The 17543-nt window shown below is 45.2% G+C and overlaps 1 long non-coding RNA gene across 1 annotated transcript; it reads right to left on the reverse strand.

Annotated features, from left to right (window-relative positions):
• Positions 1-1044: 1044 nt before the first annotated feature.
• Positions 1045-15978, reverse strand: LOC122213523. Its single transcript, XR_006199557.1, has 5 exons — positions 15904-15978; positions 13334-13621; positions 7515-7564; positions 1480-1530; positions 1045-1159 (listed from the first exon to the last, which is right to left on the reverse strand). It is a non-coding gene; the product is annotated as an uncharacterized LOC122213523 (long non-coding RNA).
• Positions 15979-17543: the final 1565 nt, after the last annotated feature.

Genomic DNA, 17543 nt, shown 5'->3' on the forward strand with positions numbered 1-17543 from the left:
TACTACGCTGCCGTCATGTGCCGTCATGATCTGTGACATACTGTTCCCTCCCCCTGCTCTTTCTTCTCCAGCCTCGTCTCTGACGTCGCCCCAATACTCTGTGCCCTCAATTCCCCTGGACTTGCATGTGTGGTCTTCTCTTGAACTGCCCCACTTCTGCCTACCCTGCCCCTAACACTTCACTAGGACAGCTGAGTCATCCTTCATATCTCACTTAGAAATCCGTTCCTGTAGGAACTTTCCTCCCCCTTCCCCTGGGCTCTACAGCCAGTAACCGAGACTGTCTTCTGTCATACTACTTACCACACAGTCTATTTGCCTGTTCATTTATCCAACTTCTCCGTCAGACTATAGGGTTCCTGGAAGGAAACCGCGTGGTAGGTCACGTGGCCCAGGAAGCAGACTCTGAGATGAAAATCTGCATACAGGCAGTGTGTTGGGGGAGGGGGGTGCTCTCAAGAACAAAACCTGTAAGAGAGTGAGGAAGGTGCAATTGGGCAAAGAGAAATCGAGCCGCAATGTGGTTGCCACAGAGGCTTTGGCCAATCCAACAGGGAGCTCTGAAGCTAGGATGGCCCTTCAAAATCATCCCAAATTGTGGCAAGGGTCACAAGCCTTTGATATCACATCAACTGATTGTTGGTGCTGGCTGCTTGCAAGGAGCAGGGGCAGAGATCTGAGCATTGCATCTCCATGGAAAGTGCACACCCAAGAGCAGTTCCTAAAGAGGGACCCAAAGCCCTCAGCAACCTACACGCCTGGTTGCAGACCTGAAGGGAGGGTCTGGGCGGCACACGCCCAGCACCCAGGCCAACGCTGGGGGGTGTCTCGGGACCTGACAGACCACGAGCACCTATTCAATATTTTGCTTCCATTTTGCATTTTTTTTTAAAACGAATAAGCATTTTTCTCAAATTCCTTTCTTATTAGTATTTAATAATCTGTACATTTGTAAGGGAGACATTCAGGAGAAGTATGCAGATTTTGCCTGTAGAAAAAAAGTGAAAAAAGCAATAGAGATACATTTTCACAAAGTTCATCCTTCATTCATTTTTTTTTTTTTTTTTTGAGTCATATTTTGGAGAAATAGCTCTTGCGTGTCCCTAATAATTCTTCTTTAGTAGTTTAAGAAGGATCTTGGAAACAGGTCTTGAAAATACTGCCAAAAAAAAGAAAAAAAGAAAAAAGTAAGGTAGATAACAATAGACCACGTACTATTTATAAAACTTAAAAGGTTACACAGATGTGTGATTCTGAGTACTGAGGGAGATGTCTTTGGTGTCACCTGACCCTTTTCTTGGAGCCTGAAGTTGGGGGAACAAGGTTGGGGAAATCTACAACTGCTCAGCAAATACCATAGGTCTGCCAGGTCTCGTCTCGGGAGCTCTGGCAACATTAACCTTACCCGGAAGCCTTTAAGAAATGCCAGTGTCCAGACCTCACCCAAACCAATGAAGTCAGGAAGGGAATCATCTGTACCTCTTAGAAGCTCCCCAGTGACTGCAAAACGGTAAGGCAGAGACCCACAACCTTAGGAGAAAAGGAAATGATCTTTATTCATATTCCTTGGTTATATGATAGACTTTTAGCATACAGTATATTAATTTATCTTATGTAAGGCCCATACAGTAAAAGGAAAAAACAATGAGGTAGCAAGGAATGTAGGATGTCACTCCTTTCAAATTCAAAAGTGGCTTTTACACATCAGAGACAGACCTTTGTCCATAGCACTCTCTATTTGAGTCTCTCTCTTGTGGCCTCTCCAACACTTCAGTCAGGTCACAGATGCCAACTTAACCCACAGTGCACAAGTGCCCAGCATTGGTTGGAAAACAGTTTGGAGCTTCAGTCTGGAAGGCCAGGGATTTGCCTCCTAGACTCCTGTTCCTCCCCCTGGCCCGGATCCAGCTTTGCCACAGCTTGGAAAACCTGAGCAGGAATCTCCTCTTTCCCACGCTCCCCGGAATAGGCAGAAACAGAAAGAGCTGAAAAGGGATGGCTGTAGGGAAGGAGAAATGAATCAAGGTGCAATTATGAGGAGACCCTGAAGAGAGTCGTGAAATATCTCGGAGAACAGCAGCTTGTGCCAAATCTCGTTTTTCCTGGAGCTACCCAAGCCCAAGACATATTTCTGGTGTTAGCCAAGGAAGAGGGCAATGGAATTTTAAGTATCTTGAAAAGAAAAGAAATCCAGGTGGAGGCACCCTATATATTTATGTGTGGGCATTATTCAACACAGTAATGATGTATTTGTTCTTTATGCCCAAAACAACTGGTAAAACATCAAGGAAAACCCTCAGAAAATACCCACAGAAATAAATAGTAATAGCTACTATAAAACCAGCCTTTACCAGGTCCTGGGCACTGTTCTGTGTCTTTAATACACACTATTTAATACTCACAGCAACCAACAAGGTGCATATTCCCTCCAACTTACTAGAGGGAAAATACAGAGAGGCTGTGACTGGCTCAAGGTCAGACAGATAGTTAGGAGTAATGGGGCCACTCTGCCTGATCCTGAACTCTGTACTATCTTGTGGGTGGAGCGTTCATGAAAGACAGACACCATGAGTTGTGAGCTAAAAATGGCTTCCTTGCAAATAAAGTCTACGCATACCCATCCAACAATTACGGGCTTTCATGAGAAAGTATGTTCAGGGTGACTGAGTGTGACACATCACAGGGATTAACTTGAGTTCTCTTTAATTTATATATTGAAAAGCAAGTCCTCTGCAAACCTCGGGACTCTATTTTTAGTAAGCAATGATTTGCCCTACTGCTGACAACCCATTGCAACACCCAGGGGGTTGCAACACCACCATTTTGGAAAGCAGCAGCCTGGTGAATAGACCTAAATGGAAAGATATTTATGTGACTGAGTTGGAAAAGGTAGCTGGAAGATGCATAAAACTAGACATCGGCAGTTTGTGTCAGACTTCCCAGCTTAGTGCCTTTCTGGAAAAGTGGGCAAGAAAAGCAGCTGGCAGAAAGAGCAAATATCACAGTGTTGGAGTTGAGCTGCAGAGATAAGCTTCAGGGCATCCTGCTGCCTGCCAAGACTACAGGACAGAAGTCCCAGAAGCCACAGCACTTATTGCATAAGATTAAATCACTGCTGGCCGAGAATTCTCCCCCTTGAAACAGCAAATGACAGGCTCAGGGGGGAAGAAAGAGCCACTTCTCCCAGGACATCTGCATGCTTGGACATTTGGGTCCCTTGACGCTTCAGGTCAGCCAGGTGACTTTGGTCAAGTCAATTAATATTACTGCAGAAGGAAAAAATATATGCTCCCCTAAGTCCCTTTTTGCTCAAAAACCTGTGGTGCTTTGATTAAGATGAGACTGGTGTATAATGTTTATTCCCGTCAAGAAGAGCTAGCTCGAATGCTAGATTTTCACTCAATGTTTTCTTCCCGCCTTCAATCTTTTCCCAGTAATCCACCTCCAGATCATTTTCTTTTTCATTTCAAATGAATAGATTTTGTAAAGCCCTAGTGGATCACTAGCCCACAGACTCTAAAGCATCCATTGCTTGTATTCAATCCATATTAGCATTATTTAGACTCTAAGCCTAAAAAGCATCTATCTATCCAAATACTACGTCCTCAAGACTCCCCTTGATCACTATGCACTTTTTCTTTATGCCATTTATGGTAATTTACGGTAATTATGCCAATTACAAACAGGAAGAATCCCACCTAAAAATGCATTTCATTAAAAAGAAGAAATTATAGTGGAGAAGTTTCTTTTCACACATTAGCACACGCCTTTGGGTACATTTCAAACGATCCAGGTAGACGTAAAAGAGACAGTCCCATTTCATGTGCTAATTATCACAAGGTTCTCAAAGGCTGTCCCCATGACCCAAGGTTTTGTTATTTACTAAATGTGATGGTAAAAACTGTCATTCATAAATCCAGCCTGCACTGAGTACTTACTATGGGATGGGCAGCGTGCTTGATACAGACAGGAAACTAGTGAATAAAACAGAGTCCTGCCCTTACGTCTGAAGATGTGTAAGTAAATAAGTGGCGGTAGCTACCCTCCGGAGTGTCCCTCCATTTCCAAGTGCATCCCTTAGTCCCTGCCCGCCAGTCCTCCCCTCCCCCACCAACACCTGGGAGCTTTCAGCTGTACTGTGGACTGGTCCCTTCACCCCAGATGAACGGACGCTGACCCACACCGGGCCGAGCGTATCATCTCTCCCGAGAATTTCGTCTAATTTAGTTTGGACAAGTCTGCTGAATGAAGGACTCAAAATAGAACATGACGGAGCAGCCACCTTCTGCTTGTCATGTCAGCTGAGAAGTAGAAAAAAATCAATCTGTGGAAAGAGTGGAATGCAACAGACAGCATGAGAACAGGGGTGGGAGGGAGAGAGAGGGAACGAGAGAGAGAGAAAGACAGGGAGAGACACACAGAGAGAGAGAGAGAGAGCCAGAGAGAGTGAAAGTGGATGAGTGAAGGGATCCTGAAGAACACTGCTTCCTCCCAGTAGCTGCTTGCTGCCCCTGCCTGAGGGCCGGCCATATTCTAACATTACAACACTGAACAGCGCTTAAGGCACCCAGTTCCTTTTTCTGTTAAGCCTGCTCATATTTTTTTTTTTAAACGTTTTATTTATTTTTGAGACAGAGAGAGACAGAGCATGAACGGGGGAGGGGCAGAGAGAGAGGGAGACACAGAATCGGAAGCAGGCTCCAGGCTCTGAGCCATCAGCCCAGAGCCTGACGCGGGGCTCGAACTCACAGACTGCGAGATCGTGACCTGAGCTGAAGTCGGCCGCTTAACCGACTGAGCCACCCAGGTGCCCCTAAGCCTGCTCATATTTTTTAAAAATGCTTATAACCAAGAATTCTAATAAGTGAGTGAATTGTTATTCATATGACAATTGAAATGGGTGAAGGTGAGGTAGGAAAACTGAACAGACTCCATTTTAGAACGGCCACGTTGCTGCTGTTTTTCTGCCAGGCCCCGTTTACTCACGTTCTGTATTTTGCTTCTGAATAAGCCAAAGAATCTATGTTCCCACGTCAAAGGGGAAGCAGGGAAGTTAATCATTCTCTGACTTTGGTCCCGGGCCCCAAACACCTGATAACATCTCAGAAGAGCTGGATCCCAAACATGTTCCAGGACATGCTCTTCAAATAAACCTGGGCTGCTGCTGGCCTCAGTGCCCCTACGGAGTAACACCTATTGTTCACCTGACATCTGCCTTTGATTGGACCCTACCCTGGATTCCTGGAGGAACACATACCTGAGACCCCTTTTCAGTATAAAACTCTAACCCCAAGCAAAAGTGAGACTCAAATGTCCTTTCCTTTCTAGTCCCCCAGACACTCTGTCTGCTGTTCTCTGTCTTGTCACTCATGCTATTCAATAAACTCTGCTTTCACTTTTTCCAGCTTGCGTTGGATTTTTATCCTACCGGAAGCCAAAGACCCTCTTGGCTGGTCCTGTGGGACACCCCCTGGATCCTTGAACCCAGCCTGCCTGCATCAAAGGAAAAGTTTTTACTTATCTTACTGCTATAGGTAGAGTAAAAATAATAACTGTATTTCATGATAAATAGGCCAATGACAATTCATTTTTAAAAATTTTTTTCATGTTTATTTATTTTTGACAGAGAGAGAGAGAGAAAGCAAGCGTAAGTTGGAGAGGGGCAGAGAGAGAGGGAGACACAGAATCCAAAGCAGCTGTGCTGACAGCTCAGAGCCCGATGCAGGGCTCAAACTCACAAACCAGGAGATCATGACCTGAACCAAAGTTGGACGCTCAGCCGACTGAGCCACCCAGGCACTCCTAAATTCTCTGCATTATAAACATTCACACTCAGCAGCAGCTTTTGCAAGACACTGATCTTGGCAATGGGGTTAACAAGATGCATAGCAATGGTGGGCAACCTTATTTTGATCAAGGGCAAATTCAGGAGAAAGCACAAATGCTTACAGGCTATATTTCTCTTTCATTCAAAATGGCTTTGTGGTTGATCCTATGGGAGAAATTATTTCAGCTTAGATGATCTATCTATTGAGGAGAAGAATGTCAATGAGAAAACTATGCTTGCTTTTTAGCCTTTGAAATATTATAATATAGTCCAATTTGAAAATTAGTAATACCACACAGCTTTTTCTAATTGTTCATCTCTTGCATTTGGACAGTGCCCTCACTTTTGCCACAAGTTCATCTGCATTAGCCCCGTTTATTCTCCCGTTCCCCCACCCAAAGATCTATCCCAAGAAATATTATTATTTCACTTAACATATGGAGAAACTGAGGCTCTGCGGAGGTTTCAAAGCGCCTCTGTAAATTCTTTGACATTCTTCCCATCAAGAAGAGGGGTTTATAGTCCCCTCCCCTGGAAACATGAGCAGGACTTTCAAATGCCTTCAGAAAAACAATGTGGCGAACAGGTCACTGTGTGACCTGAGGCTGGGTCACAAAAGGCAACTGACTTCCACTTGCCTCTCTCCTAGGACTCATCCCTTTGTGTAAGAAGTCCACCTTCCCTGAAGCCACCATGCTGGAGGGTCCACATGGAGGGAACACACTCTGACAGGGAGGGGTGTCCAAGAAGCCCCAGACATTTAGGTCTCCCCAGGTCAGACAGCAGACCCGTGAATGGAAAGGCCTTCGAGAGAACTATAGCCCAGCCACTGTGTAATGATAATTGCAGAAGGACCCAAAACTACCTAGTGGGGCCCTATCAACACCCAAACAACGAAAGATAATAAATGCTTATTTTCATTTCCTGCTACTAAGTTTGGAGTGGTTTGTTGTACAGCAGGCTCCAAGAGCAGTAACTTCCCAGAATCACTCAGAAACCTCCCAGTGGGGCTGGGGCTAGAATCCATGCATTCCATTCAGTGCGGTATTAAGCAGACAGCAGTGGGCCCTGGGGGACCAGAGAAGAACCAGGTACCGCCCAAGCCCTCCCCAGTCTAGGCCTCCTCCTTCCACCTCACCCTTGCAAAAGCTCTTCCCTGCAGGAGGTGAGCCCCACCACTGCTGGTTTCTAGAAGGAAATGGCTCCAGGGCACTATGGCTATTCCTCTACACCATGCTGTGTGCAGGTGGCTTCTGGCACTTAGAGGTGCCAAGCCGGCTGCCAAGCTTGGCTTTCCCTCCCATCCTTCTCGGAGGAGTTGGCTGGCTGTGTTTGCGTTTGAAGGCAGGCAGTGTTGCAAAGGTAGGTGGGTGCCATACAACCTGCCTGCAGAGAGTTGCTTGGCTCAGATGAATTACGCCCAGTCCCTGGTCTCACATTTGGCTGGATCTACAGGAAAAATATGTGTGTTCTGGGCCCCAGCTGATCTTTTAATCTAGCTTCTCTGTTCTAAAATAAACATTCTCTGTTAAAATTGTAAATTTTCATCTGCTTCTTCCAAAGAGATTGGTTAAAAAAAAAGCATAAAATATACAAAAATCATTTTCACTTGTAATGAACTCAGGGCTGCTGGGTGGCCGGCCCTCACCTAGTGTCCTGGGACTGTCCTGCAGGGGGTGCCACTTACATCAAAGAAAATTCCACGAGAATGGAGCTGCAGTGCTGTGGTACTGTGCGCTAGGAAAAAAAAAAAAGAAAGAAAAGAAAGTCATCTTTTTCATTTTGGGAGCATGTATATTTTCATTTAACATTTATATGTTTCATGAATTAAATCGACAAATATTTATCGAGTATTGACTTTATTAAATCTTTTTTTTTTTTTTTAATGAGAACCAGCTTGGTTTTTTGCCTGCTGTAAAATCAAAGCCCAGTTAAAAGATTCATTTCCAACTTTTTATTTCTGCATAGTTTCCTTTAATCAAGGTATTTCTGCATAGTAAGGAAGAAGGAGGAGGAGGAGGGGAAGAAGGAGGGAGACTTTCAGGGTTGTGATGAGGAGTAAATAATAGGTTTAGAACATTTAAGCATAGTTCTGGCCCAAGACGGTGGCTCAACGGATGGTAATTACTGATCATTACTACTCTTGCCTTATCTTTCCAAGGTTTCTCCACCAGGCAGGGAAAAATGAGGTCAAATTACCAGGACAATTTGAGTTTCACTCCCTGGTTGTCTGGCCACCTCGTGCAGGACCTTCACACCTCCTCCACCTATAAGCTCCCGCTGGTAGTTCTAGGACTCTCCAGAAGGTGTGTCACTGGTGTGTAAGAACCAGCCTGCTGCTGTGCCCTGCAGGCCTGCAGATGCCCTGCCCGTCACCAGAGTGCCCTGTCTTCAGGGCTGTCACAGCTTGGGAAGCCACTCCTGATGGAGGCACAGCCTCTCTGCCTGCCACCCACGCTGATGACGAGAGAGCAAAGCTGTGCTGTGGCCTGTGACAATCGGCTGCGGGGACCGAAGGACCAGCTCTGTGTGACTGGCTGTTGGAAGAATGCCAAGCAGGGAATGCCCTATGTTAGAATTTAAAGACAAAACTACTATTCAAAAAAAAGTAGTGTCTTTCCTCTCAGTAGGAAAGGTGCATCCCAGAGCCTGGGCTGGGACAGGGGTCTGGGACCCTGAGCTCAGAACCCCCACTTCCTTCAGCAAGGAAGGCCCTGTTATCAGGCTCAGCTTGTTGCCCCCCCGGCCCCTTCTCTTGGGAGGTCTTCTCCCCTGGGGGTCTGTCAGCTCTCTACAAAGAGTCAGCCCCATAGGGACCCCTGCCCGTGTCCTCCTCTGGGAGGCCCTTCCCCTTGCAAACAGGCTATTCAGGGCCGCCCTCCAGTCCATGGTCTCTTAGGCTCAGGGCCCCCCACTTCAAGGCTGTTCTGTGGAGCACCACTCCAGCATCTCATCCTCCTCAAGGGACTGGCCACAGTGGCTGCCACAGGTTTTGCCGGGTTCTGCTGGGACTTGGTGCTTTCTGTCCCAAACTGACAATTCTGACAAACGGCCTCAGGTAGCATGGCCTCCGAGGCAGGTGAGAAGAAACCGGTGTGCAGTGAACACCCGCTATCTGCCGGGCATTGTGTCAGCCACCTTCTCTCTTAGCTGCACTAGGATCCCCCCTTTGAGAGAAAGGGGTGACAGAAGCTTACTTTGTCCTGGCCTCCAACCCAGCTCCGGCCAAATCAGAAGGCCATGCCTCTCAGAGACTCTCGGTCTCCACGTCTCCTGAGGGAATCTTTGCTGGTAAACAGTCACACCTCATGGTGTCATGAGAGATATTAGAACTCCCTCAAGAGCTCGGCTGAACAGGACAGAGAGTTTAGCTACAACACAGTTCTGGCCACCACGCTTCTCCTGCATGGCCTCTGAGCTGGCCCCAGACCCTGGCTCTACCCATTCATTATTCTGACACTGTTTTTAGGTCTCAGTAACTATCCGTAGCCCCTCCTTGAGTGTGTTTCTTCAACCTGAGGTCGGGGGTCCTGATAATCTCCTCCAGTGAACCTCCAGTTTCTCCCAGGGTCCCAGGTGCCCCAGGGACAAGGGGCTCCTGGTGTTCCTCCTCCTAATGACATCCACTCTTTCATTCCTGATACTGCTAGCTGTTGGTCCTTCTCTCCCTCTCTCTCTCCCTTCTCTGGTTTCTCTTTCACTGATTTTTGCTCTTATCTTTATTATTTCCTCCATTCTACTTATTTTGGGTTTAGTTGATTCCTTTCTAGTTTCTTAATGTGGAAGCTCAGGTTACTGATTTGAGACTTTTTTTTTAATACGGACATTTCATGCTATTTTTTTTCCCTCTAAGTGCTTCCTATCCTTGTCATGGCTGCATTTTCATTGTTATTCTTTTAAAATATTTTATTTACCAGGGCGCCTGGATGGTGCAGTAGGTTAAGTGTCTGACTTCAGCTCAGGTCATGATCTCATGGTTTGTGAGTTCGAGCCCCGTGTCGAGCTCTGTGCTGACAGCTCAGAGCCTGCTTGAGATTCTGTGTGTGTCTCTCTCTCTTTCTGCCCCTGCTCCGCTTGTGCTCTGTCTCTCTCTGTCTCTCAAAAATAAATAAGTGTTAAAAAAAATAAAAAATAAAATAAAATAAAATTTATTTACCTTGAAACTTCTTTCCACTAAATAACCAGCCCTGTTTAATTTCCAAATGTTTGGATATATACTAGATATCTGTTTTTATTTTTTCTCTAGTTCTGTTATGATCATACATGTTATTGTGAACATACTTGGTATGCTTTCAATTATCTAAAAAATTCTAAGATTTATTTAAAGGCCCAGAACGTGGCCTATATAAGCACTTTCAAAGAATATGCATTTTGCCATTTTGGAGTGGATTGGCATCTGTTGATAGGTTTTCCCTTAAGAACTGGTCACATTTTCCTGATTCTTTGCTAACTAACTTGAGATTATATTCTAAACAATTTGATACGATGTTGTGAGACTCTGGGTCCCGTCAAAATCCTCTGGCGATTATTGGATTTTTTTTCTCCAGTTATGAATCTAGAGAATGTTGATTCTGTTTGCTTGCTTTAGCAGTTAATCAGCCTAGTCAGACACAACACAGGTCACCAGTCGTGTGGGACTGTGATTTCACCATCAGGTCAGATCTCAAAGTGGTGGCCATGTTGCTTTTGGGTCTGTTTCATGCACATGCAGCCTCGTCGCTAGCCCAGACCTTGTGTTAGTTTTGTACACAGGATTGGAGCTTTCTCTTCTCTAGTTCTGACCTCTCCAAGATTTCCCTCATGCCCTCAGGCTCCCAGGGACACTTGTTCCTGGTTCTTCTGGCCGTAAAAATGAGTTCCTCTTAGAATTTATTCAAACCACGCTGTCACGCAATTCCATATGACTGGTGCCGTATTCTAGGCAAAATGGTGAGGAAAAAAAGAGAGAAAACAACAGTGGGGACTTCTACTATACTCTGGAGCACTGGGAGCCCTTCTGCGAGATTCCTCTGACAAGAGAAACTAGTTTTACTTCAGTGCTTTAAGGCTCAGGCCCATAGCACTGCAAAGAAGTTCCAGACTGGGGCCACTCTTGTGTTAGAGGTAGGAGGGAAAAAAGGAAAAAAGTTGATGTGTGCCATACTTTCCAGCTCCCAGGGGTCTGCTTTTCCTGCTATGGTCAAGAAAGGAGTTTTTTTTTCTCAGGGTTCTAACGTCTGCCTGTGTGACATTCCATAACGGGGGCCACTATCCCGTCAAAGTCGTGTGATGAAAGAGGAAAAACGACCCCAGATACCACATTACTGGTACTACTTAAATTTTTGTTTCTCCTCTCCAACCTACCTTCCCCTGTTTACTTTTCAGATTCCTTAAGGAGTTGGGGTATGTTGCATTGGTTTTTAGCTACAGTTTGTGTGAGAGAGAGGCTGTTGTGGGCTCACTTCATCCTGGCCAGTCTCAGTCATATCCAACATCCAACAGTTGGTGAATTCTATATACGACTTGCATCTCCCTGTCCTTCCCTCTTTGGGAAGGCTTTTAGAACTGCCAGGTATGTGGGGATTCCAGGGACTTTGAGGGAATCTGATTTGCTTCGTCAGGGAAGTAGTGCCTCTTGGTCCACATGTGACTCATTTGCATATTGGTAGCTTCCACCTTTCAGGAATCACAATAATCCAGTGTCACAATTTTATGTTCCCATTCTGGAGACATACCCTACTGCTACCACAGTCATTACCTGTGATACTTAGTATTTGTTGGTTTGTATGTCTATTTCCTCCTCGAGGTTCCTTGAGGGCAGAGAATTTATATCTGCCTTCTGAGCTCCTTCCAGTCTCTGGCACATAGCGGGAATGTGGTTTTAAAAATATTTTGAATTGTCTGACGTTGCCTTGAAATTGACTTCCAGATTCTTGGCATGAGTGACGCCAATGAGTGGTATTTTTCTGGTCGCGTTAAACACGTCTGCTAATAATAATACATCACACATCTCTGAGAATGATCCTGTAATTACAGTCTCTTATCCCTAAAAAGGTCAACACTTCACAAACATGAGCATCCTGGAGCTGGTGGGAGAGGTCCCTCTGAGTCTTCTCCAGAGACAGGTAAACTAAAGCACAGGAAAGTCAGATGTCTTTTTTTTTTTTTTTAAGTTTATTTATTTTGAGAGCGAGCGCGAGAGTGTGAGCATGAGTGGGAGAGGGGCAGAGAGAGGGAGAGAGAGAGGATCTCAAGCAGTCTTCACACCGTCAGTGCAGAGCCTGACGCAGGACTCGATCTCACAAACCGTGAGATCGTGACCTGAGCGGAGATCAAGAGTCAGACCCTTAACCAACTAAGCCACCCAGGCGCTCCCACATGTCCTTCTATTCAGCCTACAATTATTATTCACTGTGAAGAAATCGAAAGGGAGAATCTGAGTCAACCCAGGCTCATAATGGCAGTTCTGATTTCAGTTCCCCTCAGCTGCATAGCAGACAGCTCAATATCACTCATTTTTTTTTACTTTTGCATTAAGACATCATGTAAGAATACGTTTTCTCACTTCCTCTGTGTCTCTGACTGCATCAATAACCAAATGCATGGCACGCCGTGCTTCACCGATACCGCTGTGCTCCTGCCCTGCCCTGTCGGTTTCCATTCTATGGTGGAACAAAAGCCTTAAACATATTTTTTTTAGTTAAAAAAAAAAAAAAAGCGTTTACATTCTCCTGGCGTATGAGTGCAGTCAAGGCAATTTCACGTTATTTTCCAAGGCTTTTACTTACTTGGGGGAACTTTGCATCCGAGAGGTATCAGCAAGATGTCACATCAGCCATTCACCTACATGTTCTAAATTGAGCACCTGCCCTGTCTGGCTGAATGCTACATTTATCACATCTCTGGGAACAGCTCCACACCCTCAGGAACTACACTGAATCACACACACACCTCGCGCTGTCACCAAATTGCTTCAGATGGGAACTTGATTTCCTCCGGAGAATTTTAAATTCCAGCGAAAGGGCGCCAGTAAACAGAAAATGCTTCAAAGGCCTGTGCCACAGACTTCTGCTTCACGCGAATTCGGCCCAGGAGCAGATCTAGCAGGGATTCTTAGTAGTCTGGAGAGCAGAAAGCTGAACCCCCTCCAGAGGAAGTAGGATCCTCTCCTTCGCCAGTGAGCCCACTGCAGGGCAGAGAGCTGCGGGACTCAGCGAAGGTCTCCGAGGCTCCCCACTAATTAGCTTCCCATGGGTGGGAATGGAAAGAACTGGGTCCTGCTGTGGACGGGAGCTCCTGGGTTCTCAGAGGACCCCTTTGCCTCCTTCCCTTTCCCTCCCGCTGTGAGCCCAGTGGAGACTGGCTCCCCACCCCCAAGTTCAGCCCAGCCCTGCACTCCCACAGCCTCCAGCAACCCGGAGACGGTCTGGGATGAGAAGAGCTGGGTAATTTGCTTGGTCAGTCATTTTTGAGACGGTTCTTGAGATGAGCTTTGCAACCCGAGTCCTTTAACAGCAGGGTATTTACCGTATTTTTCACTCGCAGGAGTGCCCATGCCTTTATTCTCAGCCAGCTCTTCCTTGTTCCTCATTGCCTTCACCGCCTTGTGGTCAGTGTCCTGGATTTTGGCCTCCGGGATTTGTTCTAATCACGTGTGGCAAGACATGCAGACATGGCAATGACTTTCATGAAGAAAGGTCACCGGTGTCCGAGAAGAGGGGACACGCGTGCCACACCGCATGGGGAAATGCCAAGGCCAATGAGGAGGCAGAGGAAAGTGGTGGGAAATGGGGGTACATGGCTTTCTTGTGGTTTCTGTGGGAATAAATGGGCAAGCAAATGGAAATAAGTTTAGAATTGCTTAATTTGAATAATTCTAGCAAGTTCTGGGGCATAGGGGGTGTCCCTAGTTGCCTGGTACCTGGCCCTGGTGACTAGGGCAGGTGGAGGATGGCCTGGAATGTGAGAGCACATCAAACAGGCAGTTGGGGGTGTGGGCTATGGATTGGTGAGTTTGCATATGAAAGGTGTGCTTGTGGTTGTTTGCTGTCTCTGGGAATCAGCTAACCCTGAGAGAGGCTGTCCCCCTGGGTCAGCAAGGGCCCAGATGTCAAAGCATCAAAATAGAGAAAATGAAAATCATTGCTGATAGGTCTTTACTGCTACTCCGTCCATCACCAGCCATGTAAGAAGTATTCACAAAGCACTCGACTGGGTTAAACTGGACTGAATGCAGGGTCAAAATGTGTTATAAAGAAGGGTGCCTGCGTGGCTCAGTCAGTTAAGCTTCCAACTCTTGATTTCAGTTCAGGTCATGATCCCGTGGTTCCTGAGTTTGAGTCCCACATCAGGCTCTGTGCTGACAGCACAAAGCCTGTTTAAGATTCTCTCTCTCTCTCTTTCCCTCTCGGGGCCCCTTCCCTGCTTGCCTTTCTCTCTTTCTCACAAACAAATAAGATAAACACTCAAAACGTGTTATTAAGAAATCACCAATTTCAGCTTCTGGAGCTACCTTGAAAAAACATTGAAACTTTTCAAATGAGGCATATGCTGCTAGACAGTCTATTTGCTACCCATTTTCGCTTTTGTCTTTCAACAATAAATATCTTCATTATTTCATTTATCTCCTACAATGTCTCGCGGAGATAGACCTTTCCAGAACTCCGGGGCTCGCATATTTCCCACCCGAATCCAAAAGCTTCAGTCATTTTGACATTTTTGTGGGCTTTTAACTGCATCTCTTTTCTCCTCCTCCTGAAGGAAAAGTGTCAGTGCCAATGAGTCATACACAGATCATGGGCTTTTTAGAGCCGAAAGGCCCTTAGAAATCATCTAAATTGGAGTGAGTTGCCTGAAAGAGAGGTGTTCTGCTCTTCAGGAGAGAAGTAGTAACAAACAGGAAAGATAGACATGTGTCCTGAAAGAATGGACTACATCAGCGCGATACTGTAATACATTCAGTTGCTTTTTCCTTTTCATTTCCAGACCCCCATTGATTTCCCTTATCTGCCCAGTTCTGGTTCTCCATGGGAACCATGCATGTGGGGTCTGTTTGTATAGATAAATTCATTCTGGAAACGTGTGCCAAGTACTTATGAGAAGCCAGGCATTGACCTGGTCTTGGGCATGCAAAGAAACTGCTTTCTTACTAAGGCACGTTTTGTACCCCTGAGGAAAATGAAAGAAAGTGGAGAATAAAGGCACCAAAATGTTGTCGATTCTGCAATGGGAGTCATTATCAGTAGAGTGGAGACCTAAAACAGGAAGTAGTTTCATCCTTGCCTGTTTTCCTGATCTGGGGAACAAAATAGGTGACTTTGTAGAAAGTCCTTGTATATTCTACTCTCATTAGACGATAGTCTAATGTCTGACGTATCCATAGACTCAGTTGAGAAACTTGTTATAACACCAAATTTCTTGCCTTTACTGTGGTGCCTATATTAATTTGCCTGCAGGAGGGAGTGATGCTGACAAAAAGTCTCTTCACGGAGGGCCTCTTTCTACCTCCTGCTTCTGTATGGCCCTGCTTCTGGCATACTGTGGACAGGCTGAGTATGAGTGTGGGCTTCTGTATGTGTGTCAGGAGATTTAAAAGTATGGAAGTATTACACATAGAATATGTTATTTCATAGGCGTGTATGCGAATCCGTAATTATAAACCACCTTGGATGAGAAAGTGGCATCAGCTAAACTATTCTGAAATTGAAGCTTAAGTTTGTTTTTCTCAGGTCGTAGTAGTAGAAAAATAACGCCCAGAGAAAAATCACCTGTTATGGTGAGTAAAAGGCATGGTCAGTACAGGGAACAGAGTGTAGAAAATCTGGGTCCAGTTAGACTGACTCTCCAACCTATGTGGATGATCTGAGAGATTGGTCTCATAACCCAAGTTTCCTACTGGAAATGTCCATGGCTCTACCCAATTGTGTGAATAAGACATTCTGGAAAACGGTTCCAACATGGTGCAACCCGGAGAATTACTGTGTCAGCCGCCACTTCCTTCTATTTCCCTCTACATCTTCTCTCTTCACCATCCCTCCCCTTCTCACCCTGTTTCAGGCATCAGGAATAGGAGGTAGGAAAAAGAGCAACATACTCACTTATTAAAGAATCAAGCCATGAACCTCTGCCTCTGGTTACCTTTTTGGTTTCTGACTCTCTCAAGACAAATTCATCTGCCGAGAAAAAAAGAAATTTGCAGAAGCATTTAACAAAGTCCTTCCAAGGGTAAACACAAACAGCCACCTTCCCTCATCCTCCACTCAACGAGGCTGTGACATTAGGTAAAATTTGTGCACAGCACATCAACTCCCATGATGGTATCTAGATTTGTTTCCAATTGAGAAGCTGTTATCCATCTTTTTCAATTTGCTTTGCCTTTGCTGGTGAGAAATTTGTCAGAAGCAAACTCTGGAGGCCTGGTGTTGTTGTGTTTCTTATTTTATGCCTGGAGGTAAAGACCACCTGAGTAAATTCAAAGTTATTTGAAAACTTAAAATGCCACTATACTATAGCAACCTGCTATTTTGCCGGTGAAGCTATAGTCATTTATTTAGACGGTGTTCATCTTCTGTGTCTGGCATAATGGATATTTTTTCAAAAAAAAAATTTCTTTTTTCAATGTTTTATTTATTTTTGAGACAGAGACGGAGTGTGAGTGGGGGAGGAGCAGAGAGAGAGGGAGACACAGAATCCGAAGCAGGCTCCAGGCTCCAAGCTGTCAGCACAGAGTCCGACGTGGGGCTCAAACCCACGAACCGTGAGATCATGACCTGAGCTGAAGTTGGATGCTTACCGACTGAGCCACCCAGGCACCCCTGGCATAATGGCTTCTTAAAATTAAAGATATAAGTTAGCCCTCATCAGAGAAACAACACAATAGTAAAGCTTCCCAAATTGGCATAGTGAAGTGTTGAAAGTAGACTCTGGAGAGGACAGACGGTCCCTGAAGAATAAGCAAAGTATTGAGTGGTGAATAGAAACCCCACCCAGTCAGCGGATGCCCTGTACTGATCTGATTTTAGCAGGAACAGTGACAAAAAGAACAGCAAGCGACCTGCTGGGCGCTTACTCTATTTTATATGCTTTATGGTATTACCTCATTTTTTACTTCCAAAGACCATTTTGAGGGATACAGTTTAATATCTCCATATTGCATATGAGAAAACGTGTGAACATTTAAATGAATTGCCCAGCTAGTAAGTGAGAGTGCAGGGATTCCAACCCAGTCTTAATCTACATACTACTATTTTGTATTTGTTCCTCGGAACACCCAGATCCAGTGCTGGATACCTAGAAAATAAATTAAGAATATGTTGATCCATTTTTGGATAATTTACCCATGTAGTAGAGACAGAAAACAGGGAAAAAAAATGACCCAAAGGGATTACCAAGCACCCCATCGTTATTTTTTTTCCTATATCCTAACCATGTTCTGTGTTATTCCTTCATGCAATATTTACTGAGTATCTAGGTACTGAGTACCTAGTATCTAGCTATCTGAGTATTATGTGCCAGGTACTGTGCAGGAACACAGAAATAAGTAAGACACAAATCCTGTATTTAAGTAGTGCATAGCTCAGTAAGGGACTCCTGAAGGCAAACAATTTTTTAGGTTTATTTATTATTTGAGAATGAGAGAGATAGAGACAGCATGTGTATGAGTAGGGGAGGGGCAGAGAGGGAGAGAGAATCCCAAGCAGGCTCCTCACTGTCAGTGCAGAGCCAAGTTCAGAGCCAC

This window comes from Panthera leo, chromosome A2 (genome assembly GCF_018350215.1).
Source record: "Panthera leo isolate Ple1 chromosome A2, P.leo_Ple1_pat1.1, whole genome shotgun sequence".
NCBI classification, from domain to species: domain Eukaryota; kingdom Metazoa; phylum Chordata; class Mammalia; order Carnivora; family Felidae; genus Panthera; species Panthera leo.